Source organism: Castanea sativa, chromosome 1, assembly GCF_040712315.1.
Source record: "Castanea sativa cultivar Marrone di Chiusa Pesio chromosome 1, ASM4071231v1".
Lineage (NCBI taxonomy): Eukaryota > Viridiplantae > Streptophyta > Magnoliopsida > Fagales > Fagaceae > Castanea > Castanea sativa.
In genome coordinates, this window is record NC_134013.1 from 61,833,762 (window position 1) to 61,845,885 (window position 12,124).

Below are 12,124 nucleotides of genomic sequence, written 5' to 3' on the forward strand. Positions count from 1 at the left end.
CTGACAAGTTCTGAAATTTTGATAACAATATTGTCCAAAATCATGATTTTAAAAATTGGATCGGACCGGCCAATCCGATTAGTTCAACCAAGCACCAATTCAATCTAGTAAAAACTCTCCAAAATCGGTCAAAAACTGGCTTAAACTAAGAACCGGAGGCAAAAATGGTATTTATCATTGTCAGGTTTTTAAAACCATGACCGAAATACTTTTCCCTAGCCCACAACTAGCATAATCAATAAAAGGAAATATATATATATATATATATATATATATATATATGATTTTTTTAATGTTTATTATAATTATAATTAATATATTTATAGTTTTTTTTTAATGTAAATAGTCTACTCTCAAAATAAAATATATTTTTCCCAAAATTTTGAAATTATCTTTTGTTTATGACATGTACATAAAAGATTAACTACATTATCTCTTCTTTTTTTAATTCATGTAATATTTTTGTAGCATATTCAAATTTTTTTGTTGATACTTTTTCAATTAAGGTTACAATTTTTACAGAATTAATCTTTTTTACTTTGTTAATATTGGGCTGAAAAATAAGTTACACTCTTTAAGTTTGACTAATATTCATTTTAGTCCTCTAACATTACTTTCATTCAATTGAATTCTTTAAGTATTAAAATTGATTCAATTCAGACTTTTTGTATAATTCTATTAAAAATTGTCGTTAAGTATGTAATTAACTAATGAAAAAAATACTTTTTGAAAAAAAAAAAAAAAACCTCATATAAAAAATCTATAAATATATTAATTATAATTAAAAAAAAATTTCTTTTATTGATTTATGCTAATTAGCACTTTATGATGTTTCTAAAGAAGATGCCTAATGTTCAAATCCACCATCCTCATTGTCATAGCTATCAACTTTTGGAAAGTATAAAAGAAAATGTATGTTTTTTTATATATCTTTGGAAAACCTAAAATATCTACTAGTTTTAAAATAAATAGATTTAGTTTCTCATCTATATATATATATCTAAAAGCTGAGACGTAGCATTTATTGTTGCTACACTCTAGTTGAGCCACATCAACGTTCACGTCATTATTTTTTTTCTTTTCAATTCTCCTATAATTGTTTTTAACATTTATTTTTTTAATATTTACACTTCTCAACTTTTCTCTCTCCCTCACCTTCTCATCTCCTTACTACTTCTTCAACCTTTCTCCCTTCCTTACCTTTCTCTCTTCCTTACCTTTTCATCTCCCCATTGCCCTCTATATTAATATCATTCTTCCTCTTTCCCTTCATTTTCCTTTAGTTTTTACTCTTCTTATTCACACACTCTTACTATAAAATTGTCATTATCTTTTCCATTTTATGCATAATTTTCCTTCACAAAAAAAGGTTCTCTCTCTCTCTCTCTCTCTCTCTCTCTCTCTCTCTCTCTCTCTCTCAATTTTTTGGTGGATTTTTAAAAATTTTCTTGCATCTCTGCTTTAGGTTGATAATTTTTTATATTCTTTAAAACTCTACTTTGGGTTAATGCAATTTATTTTTTTTTTTAAATTGTTGTTGTTGTTGTTTTTTTTTTTTTTTTTCCTCTTTGATTGTTAAATGTTATCCTATTGCATTCTTAAGAATTAAATATAGCATATAAAAATATAATATTATTCTATTACATAGCATGATTTGAATAATTTGATATTTATTCTATTACATAGCATGATTTGTTATAGTGCTCAATTTAGATGTTAAACTATGAGACTTTACTAATTTTTGTTTATTTTGAAATCCTTTGTGGTGGACAAAGTACTCTTAACAGTTGTTTTAGAAATACCCTATAATGTCATTTATCTAGAGAAAACCAAAGGTTAGCCAAATGAAAATAATCGGATGGGTGACAAATTTTAGCTTTTACAATTGTATTTTAATTATTATTATTATTTTATAACAATGCATGTATAGAAATTTAATTCTTAGATTATGCTAATAATTTTTTATTTGATAATATGTATTAGGAGGACAAAATTACAATATCTGCAAAGAAAATAACTTTAATAGATTATCAACAACAAATTTTTATCCTAATTGGTCCAGTTAATCATTTTTAAGTTTTATTAATTTTTTTAGTTACGTCTTTTAGTGTTTTGGATTGTAGGCAAAAAAAAAAAAAAGGTTTGAGAAAGTTTATTTAAAACTAAAAGAATAATTTCTAAATTTTATATATTTTTTAATGATTTACAAAATGTTATAAATAACTTTTATTCAAAAATGAATATTTTCGTTAACTTGCTTTCTGAATTTCTGAAAAAAATTATATTATTTTCATTTTGGTACGATAAAATTTATATTTATGATTTATGATTGTTCCTATATTACATTTATGATTATTTTTATAATAAATAAAAATATGATTACAAAATACATTACTCATTATTAAATTAGTTTAAATTGTAAAAATAATAATAATAAAACCACCATAAAAATAATTATCAACTGCATGAGTTCATGGCTAGTCTACTTTATGTGCAAAGCAATAGTTTATCGGTCAGTTCTCAAGGTGAAGACCTTCCTTCTAAGGATTTGATCCCTGGAGGCAGCCAACTTTTTTTTTCTTAATTTTTCATAATAACTTTACGGGTTGGGCAGCTATTTTTGTGGGCTAGCCGAAGTGTATTTCGACAATATTGTTATCGAAAATTAAAAAGAAATTAACAATAGTTGTGTGTCAAGGAAACGTATTTCGGCAATACTGTTACCAAAATTTCAAAACTTGTCTGTTTCTCTTTCTTCCTTTTTCTTGAATTTCAGCAATATTAGTACTCAATTTCTCATCTCTCCTTATTTAGCTAAAAAAACTTTGCACAATACACTTAAAGAAAATTGTGTGGGCCTTTTTTGCAAATGTTGGGCTGGGCCGCCTGCTGCTACACTAGGCCCAAAGGTTTCTGGATCATGGAGTTGAGACCGGTCCAAGAGCAACCCCCCTTGGTCTGGCTTGTGCGCAAACGATACCCCTAGTTATCAGGTTTTAGTCACATGCCCATGGTAGGCAGGACTGTTACATTAACTACGGCAGATAGATACGATAAAGATAATAATGAGAATTCCTTTACGATTCAGATAGAAGTGAATAATAGGCTTTGATAAGGAATGTCCGCTTTATGAAATAATAACAAAATGGTACGTATTGAATGAACAACAATAAGCTTATTAAAAGAAAACAAATGTTAGTCTGCCGCATAAGCTACGTTGCCAAGTCTAAGTCAAGAAGGGGAATCACTTCTTCAACGCGATTAACCTCTCTGATTGAGAAATTAATTGCTATGAAGGGGCGGGCCTGAATGACTTGTATTCAGTGAGGTCCTTTTCCATTACCAGAGAACATGGGTTAGAAAGGGAGAGGGAGATCGACTCATTTGGTGCATGCCTACCATTCTGTTCTCTCTGTCTTTCTTTTATCCTCTCTCTATTCCGTAGTTCTTTCTTCTTCTTCATTCTTACTCTTCCTTCTATTCTCTCTAATTCTTTCTCTCTTTTCCCTTGGCTTTTTTTTTACTCTTACTGTCGTTTTTAATTCTTGCGATTATCCACCCAGAGGTTCCTTCCCCTTCGTGCACAACAAAGGCTCCTTATATAGTGTTTGTCATGGCGTGCTTTTACCATTTTAGTCCTTAACCATTTTTGTCTGGTGCAGGTGTCCTTGCTGACCATTACTGACTGGCTAGTCACCCAGCCAGTGCCACTAATCTACGCTGGCTGCACCATTCCACCTCACCAAACAAAGAATGCTCTTTTGTCTGTTTGCTTGCCGTGGCAATCCTGCCTGCCACGGTGTAAGTACTCTCCTTCTCTTCGTCTCTCATGGCATGCACCTAGTGATTCCAACTCAGTTTTGCCTCTTTTTGGTGGTATGTCATCCTAGAAGGACATTGCCTCTAAAAGAGCTTGAGCAGGAAACACAAAAATGAGTTTTTCCCCTTCCCCACTGCCACACCATGCCCTCTTACCTCTGACACATGACCCATCACTTCCTGTATTGGCTGGGTACAAGCTAGTGGGGTTTGGGCCTTGCGCGTAGTGTGGGTGATACCGTACCGTACCGGCTGGTATGGCCGAAATATACCGTGCCGGCCAAGGCACCGGTACAGGTACACCCCTGTTTCGTATCGGAAAAAATACCTACTGCGTACCGGTCATACTAGTGAAATCCGGCTGTTTCAGCTAGTAAATGGATACCGGCCAAAACACAAAACTCATTTGTAAGGAAAGAAAACAGAGAAAAAGGAGAAAAGGAAGAACAAAACTCTCTATTTGCTTCTCATCTGAAAACAACAATGAAGCACCTCTCAATCAAAATACAAACTCAAATCACAATTTTAAAACTAATCAAATTAGAACAAAAAGAACAAGAAAAAAAAAATAAAAGAGCAAAACTGACCCATCGGAGCCTCGATGGGGAGGAGGACCTGCAGTAGTGGGAGGGGAAAAAAATGTTGTCCTCTAGCCTTTGTCATCTGCCAACAATGTGAGAAAGTGAAAAGAAGAGAAAGCTTCTTCAATGCTTAGGAGTAGACGAAGTGCTAGAGAATAAACGGAAAAAGAGAATTGAAAAGAGTTCAGAAGAAGTGCTAGAGAAGACAAGAAAAAAAAAATGAAAAGACTAGAGAGCTCTAGACGTAAAGATGTGAAGATAGAGATAAGGGGAAAGCTGTGGAGGAGAAAAAAGAGGGAAAAAAAAAAGAAAAGAAAAATGTGGATGAAAAAAAAGAGAGATAAAGAAATATTTTTTAAAAAAATTTGTATTTCTTTTTTAAGTTTCCTAAGCTCTCCCCATTGACTACTGACACAAGCATTGGAAACTATTAATTTTTGAATAGAAGATGAGCTGATTCCATTACTTCTTTTCAGCTTTGGCAACCGAATGTGATGTGACATAAATTACTTCTTTTCAGCTTTGGCAGCCCAATGTGATGTGATATAATTAACATGTATTGCCGGATTGCCTTTGTATTTCAACAAAATTATATTTATAACAATGCTAATGTTACAATATTTTAAACAATTTTTGTCATAATTTGTCGTGTGAGGAATTGTGAGTGATGAAAATGTGAACCCACATACACCCACAATTTTTTCACCTCTCACAACTTATCATATAACAAGTTGTAGTAAAAGTTGTTTGAAATATTATAATACTAATATTGCTATAATATTTAAAGTTTTTTTTTTTTTTGGAAATAGATATACTTATACTTATAATTATAAATTATTAAATAAATATTTTAATTTTTAAATTATTAGATGATTTAAATATTTTATTTTATTTGAGGTAAGTGTCTTCTCATTATTATATATTTATATGTTGATAACTCCATAAAAAAAAAAAAAAAAAGTTACCAAAGTGATATATTGAGTTATTAGAAATATAACTTTGTATATTGTATAAAATACTATAAAAAAAAAAGTGATAAATCCGAAATGGTACACCAGTATTGACCGGTATTTGAAATATATCGTACCTCTGGTCAGTACAGCCTCTGGTATGGTATTGACTTCCTTGCTTGCGCGTGCCTTACCTCCATGCTTGTTCAAATTCTACTCGCTGCTCACGTGTTTGCTGCGGTCTGAAGGTCCCTCTGCCCATTCTGCCGTTCGTTTTTTACTTCTAATGGCATGGGCTGCTTTCCCTAACTTCTCATTTATGACCTGCTTCTTTACGGGCTGGGTCTTGCCCAATCGTGGGCTTTTCGTGCTTTATTCCTAGCCTTGTTATTTGCTTTCCTGCCACATCATTCTGTTATGCCTGCCATGAATTTTACTTGACCCAGGGTTGCTGGGCCTCTTCAGGCTTTTTTGTTCATTCCTTCTCTGAAAGCCCAATAAACTCATTGGGCCCTCTACTACTTGCGAGCTCCCTCGTCCCACATACTTTCCTTTGGGCATGCTTGGCCCGATTACTTTCTTGGGGCATCCTTGGCCCTTTCCAATTCTTATGCTTCCCATGGGCCTTTACTAACTCCTTGGGCTTCCCTGACCCAAGTACTTCATACTTCCTCTTTGGTGCTCATGGATTCTCCATTGCCCCTTACTCTCTTTACTTACATTGTTTTGGGCCTGCTGTGACAGTTGTGGCCCATTCTCATTTTTCTACATCAATACTACCCATGGGTTTGCTATTTCTTTCTTCCAGGCTTTCTTAGGCCCATTTACTTCTTCAGGACCCATTTATTTTCTTTATGGACTCATGATCTATTATTCCTGCCACTTGGGCTTAATGGTATTTCCATCACACTCTCTTTTGCCCATGTCTTTGGGCTTTTTCTCCTGTTGGGCTTCTAAGAAAAAATGAGCATCTACAAAAATAAACTCAAATTTCAGCAATATTTAGCCAAAAGACTCCCACTCCCAGCTAGATGAGAACAATATATATCCAAGGTGAATGTGAAGCAATCTAAAAAGTACGCAACGCAAATGCCAGAGTATAGGTAGTTGAGTAAGAAATCAACATACCCAAACTCGTTGATATAACCTACGTGAATAGAAATCCTCGAATCCTAAGCATATTGGAGCGTAATCCTAATCCACAAAAGCATTTCACTATCACATAGAATGGCCTATTAACCCCCCCCCCCCCCCACACACACACACAAATCTAAAAGGAAGAACACAAAAATAGTAATAGGTAAAATAGTTTTAAGCGAAGTCTAACCTGAAGGTTGTTGGAGCTAAAATAGTCAATGATTTTTCAGAAGAGGTCTCTAATTTTCCCAAAAACGAACAACAAACTATAGCATAAGTATGTGGTCAACGCAGGTACATAAGGAATAGTTATCATTTTCGACCAACTTCTACTAAAACAGGGTATAAGGAATTAGGAACTTTAAGCTTTGTAGTTGCAATTGCAGTTGCAGATGAGAGAGAGAAAGGATCAGAAAATCCTAGTGAAAATCAAGATAAAATAACTGAGAATTTGAACTAGAATTGCCTTAGAGTTAATAATCAAAATTGGAATTACAGAGAAAGACGAAAGAAACAAAGAAACAAAGTTTTTGTCAAAGTCTGAAATAAGTTAAAGTTACATCAAAAAACTAATTCAACTCTTACACGGCAAGCCTATTTATAATCTTTAACTACTAGGAAATAAAGTAGCTAATAATAGATGAGGGGTTGGTTGGCTGCCTTAAGGGTAAAGGGGGGCTACATCATTCTCCCCTCTATAAAGGAAACTTGTCATTAGGTTTCAGCTGGAAAATAAGGCTTCAAATGCTTCACATTGAAGGCATTAGAAATGTTTAAATGAGGGAGTAGCTGGACTGTGCAGGCAATGTCATTGATTTTAGTTTGCATGAACCTATTTTCCTTACTCCCAACTTGGAATAAGAGCCATGAGGACACATTTCTTTAGTCAAAATCACCCATACAAGGTCCCCTCTCTTGAAAATTAATCTCCTTCAATGAATATCAACAGCAACCTTGTAATTTGCATTGGAATTGTAGACACTCAATTTTGCATTCATAATTTAACCTTGAGAGATGACAAAAAGGTCATTTTATGTACCCAAAAATCATGGTTGCATTTTAGTCATTAAGTCATTCATCACATATCATGAAAATGATATTTAGGTTTCATCAATTACAATGATACATCCAATTTCCAAATCAGCCGGATCGAAAGATATTGCAAGATCAAGTTTTAATGCCCTACATGCATTCATTTTGGTGAAACCTATCACATATGATTAATTGAAATTAATTTTGATTGGTTAATAATTAAAATTAATTAAATGAATTTTTTTTATTGGTGGAATATTTTTATTAAAATGTGATTTGTTGCATAGGAATAAAAAAAATGCTAATATTGTGAGAGACCAGGGAAATTGCCTCTCAAAAAAGAGAGATTTTTGTGTGCTTTTTAGGGCACCTCTCTTTTTGGGTAAGTGGAGTCGCCACTTATTTTTTATGTACAAAAAATAAGAAAAACTAAATATAAATTTTCATGACTGAATGTTTCATTCATTGATTGAATAAATAAAAATAAAAGTTCAAAAATTTGAACTCTACATAGCTTTGGGTCCTAGTTACAATCTATCAAATATACATGGATTTTTTTATCCTAGTTATAATCTACCCAAAATAAAAACAAAAGATAAAGCTAAGTCTACTTAACTAAAAATCTAAATCTGGAAGTTAGGTTATGAAATGGGAAGGTGTTAGACACCCATTCCGCCCAGACAAAATTTGGTCTTCTAAACTCTTATGACCAATGTACTATTTTTTGCATGTCATGTATGATATGTTGAACATGTGAAATAAAATAAACAACACAAAACCATTTATGGATGTATCCTCTTTTGTTTAAAAATTTAGATCTGTTTTAATGATTAAGGAAAAAATTGATTTTGGTTTATATAAAAAATCATATCTGTTTTGTATATGTAAAATGAATGGTTTTTGAAGAGAAAATTAAGATATGCTTTTGTATATGTAAAAAGAATGATTTTTGAAGAGAAAATTCAGATCTATTTTTTAAGAGATAAAAAAAAAGTGGTTTTGAGTTTTGTAAAAGATCAGATCTGTTTTGATGATGATAAAAAAAAAATAGTTTTTATAACAGAAAAATCAGATTTGTTTTTATACTTGAAAAAGATATATTTTTTTATGGAGAGGATCTCATTCATAAAATTATTTCATGCTATATGATTCAAACAAAACAAACAACAATATATGATCTCCTTCTTTATTTCAAAAATCTACGTGTATTAAAAAAGTCAAATCTATATCTAAAAAGATACAAAATCCATTTTTGTTTTAAGGGAAAAGAAATTCAGATCTACATCTAAGGAAGATGTAGATCCATTTTATTTTGAAGAAGAATTCAAATCTACATCCAAGAAAGATGTAGATCTGTTTTGTTTTGAAAAAAAGAAAGAAAGAAAGAGTTAATTGCATGAAAATCTTTAAAACTAAGAAACAGATTATAGTAACAACAAAAACAAGATCATATTTTCACAATCTACATTAACAAGTCAGAATATGAATGTTTAAAAAAAAAAGAGCATACATCATCATGATTAGAGAAATATAAGAACAAAAGGGTTAGAGAACAACCTCTTGCATGAGCACACTTTGTTCTTGAAGTGATGTTTTAGGGTTCAAATAAATTTGTTCAATTCTCTTTGAAACCTAAAAACCCTAATTTAGGCAGCAACACTCAGAGAAATGATCAGAAAATATAGGTGATTTGAGAGCCTAAAATGTATACCTCTCATAGCGTAGCAAAAAAGGTGCTGAATTATGAGGTTCAACCTCTATTTATAGAGATCAGAAATCCCTAAAAAATAGGTATGGACGATTAAGATTTGAATCCGAACACATCCTTTTGTGAAAATGTCGAAAATAGTGTGCATTATTACCACCCAAAGGCCGTTGGGCCAAAGCCCATCCAAGTGCAATTCAGCACTTTCAAAGTGCCGTTCAGCACTCCAAAAGTGCCAAATTGGCCCTTGGATGCCGAACGCACTTTCGTGTTCGGGTGCCAATTGGGTCGGTCCTTGTACCTAGACTCATTTTCATCCTCCGTATATGATTTTTTTTTAATCTCTTTTTGGGATAATTCAAGCTTTTTCAGAACAATTATCTTAAACCATTATCTTGAACAATTATCTTGTGAATAAATCTCTTAAACTAGATGTTGATAAAGTTCACATTATCCATAATTTTATTATTATCCAATCATCCCTTTAATTCATATGCATGCATCTCTATTTTAAAAACTAATTATCAACCAATTACAAAATTATTTAATTAATTTTAATTTTTTGACCAATCAGAATTAATTTAAATTAATCATGTGTGGTCGACTCTTCCTAGACACAATGCATATGGACCGTGCCAACTTAATCATGCAATACCTTTCAATCTGATGGTCCAATTTAGAAACCAGAAACACTGTTGCGACCGTTAGAATCTTAAGATCACTTTCATGATATGTAATGAATGGCATGATGCTTGTAATGCGAGAACAAAATGATGCATGTGATGCAAGAATGATTTTTGGGGTACATGGATGGTCAATTCAGTCATCCTCTTTGATAAAATGATGGGTGCAAAATCAAGTGTCTACAGATATTATTAAATTTGGACTGATAATTAGATTTTTGGGATAATTATCTTAAAAATAATTATTTTAAAAGCCTAATATCAATTTGCAATTAGTTTTATCATGAACATAACTCTAAAACACACCCAAATACATTTTCCAACTAAGAAAAATGTTGAATAGAGTCCAAAATGTGTAAAAAAAAATGAAAATTGGATAAATATGCTAAAAGTGCCAATCGGAACTTCTAGAGTGCCAATCAGCATTTGGGAAGTGCCGATCAGAACTTCAATATTGTCGATTGGAACTTCAACAATGCCAATTGGCACAATCCTCAGAATATTCCTTGTATGTTTTTTTTTTTAAGTTGAAAACTCATCCAGATCCATTTTTTGGGGATAAACCCGACCCAATTTCATATCAACTGACTTTGAATTTAGGCTTAACTTATTTTTAAGCAACTAACACTTCTATAAATAGGAAAAAATACCCAAAATTCAACACCCCCTTTCCCCTAACATAAAAGAACCTCTTGAAGTCCTTTAGAACTTCTGATCTTCACTAGACCAGAAACTTCAAAAGATCATTCTCTTCAAGATTTTCTTTTATGTTAGTGAGCCTTCTTTAGACCTTAGAGATATCTCTTCTCTATGATTTCTAAAGAAATCCCCTTTGTTTTCATTCATTCATTCAGGTTAGTAGGTTTCAATTTTCTTCACATGCTTTGATTATTCATATGATTTCTTTGTATGCTTATTAAGATTGTTCACATGATTTCTTCACATGCTGATATTGCCATGATTAATTTTCTCACGTGATCATTGTATGACATAAATCAAACATTTTTCATGCATTAATATGAAATTTATTGTAGATCTAAGATAGGTCTTTGGCTAAATTTTATATATCTATGTTAAAAAACCAAATCTAAAATCTTTTCTAAAATCATTGTTTTTCTATGTTAAAGAAAAAAAATCTGAAATCTTTCTCAAAATCATTGTTTATCTATGTTAGAAAACTAGATCTAAAATCTTTTCCAAAATCATTGTTTTTCTATGTTAAATAAAAAGCAAAAAAGCAAAACTGACCCTTTAACTTTCACTCTTTTTCATTTCAGTCCTCTAACTTTCAGTTTTGTCAATTCAGTCTTGTAGCTTTCAATTTTTGTCAATGTGGGATTCCGTTAAATCCCAGTTATAAGTTGCCATTAATGTCACTAAAACGACCCCGTTTTGTCTTTTTTTTAATTTCAAAATTAAAAGAAAAAAAGAAAATTTTGTAAAAAAAAACATTTAAGGGGCTGGCAAAACTTATGGCAAACCCAACTGAGCCTTCTATATTGGAAGGCATCAAGATCCTGAAACTCCTTCTGGTTCCACCATCTCTTCCCCTGAGTCTGGCAGTACCTTGCATTCATTGATGCCTCACCTACATCAATGCGGAAGCTCTTGTAAGAGGCTACAAAGGGAGCCTTGGACCAATATGTCTTCTCCAAGCCACCCCTTGTGGCCTAATTGTCTGCATTCTAGAGGCTTGAATATATCTTCATGGGTTGGTTAAATGGGAATCTTACCCAAGTCTTTGTTTTCAAGAAATGATCGGAAAAAATATTATCAACGATTCATTTCTAAAAGTTGAAATCAAAAGCTTAGCTGAAAACAAAAAGCATCAGATCAGCTTCAGGCAAAACCAAAGTAGAAACCAATTTTTTTTTTTTTCTATTACGAGGAAAATGGAGGCTATAGGTCACTGGAAAAGGAAAATAGACAAGTGAGAGCAAAAATTGATTTTATGGAAGGGGAACAACGACGTCGTTCCCCTTAAATGTTTTCTTCTTCTTTTTTTCTTCTTTTTTTTTTATAGATTTTTCTTTTAATTTCAAAAAAAAAATTTTAAAAAAAGTCAAAACGGCTTCATTTCAGTGACATTAACAGCAGCCCATAATTGGGATTTAACGGAATCCCACATTGACAAAAATTGAAATATAGAGGATTGAATTGACAAAATTGAAAGTTAGAGGACTGAAATGAAAAATAGTGAAAGTTAGAGGGTCAGTA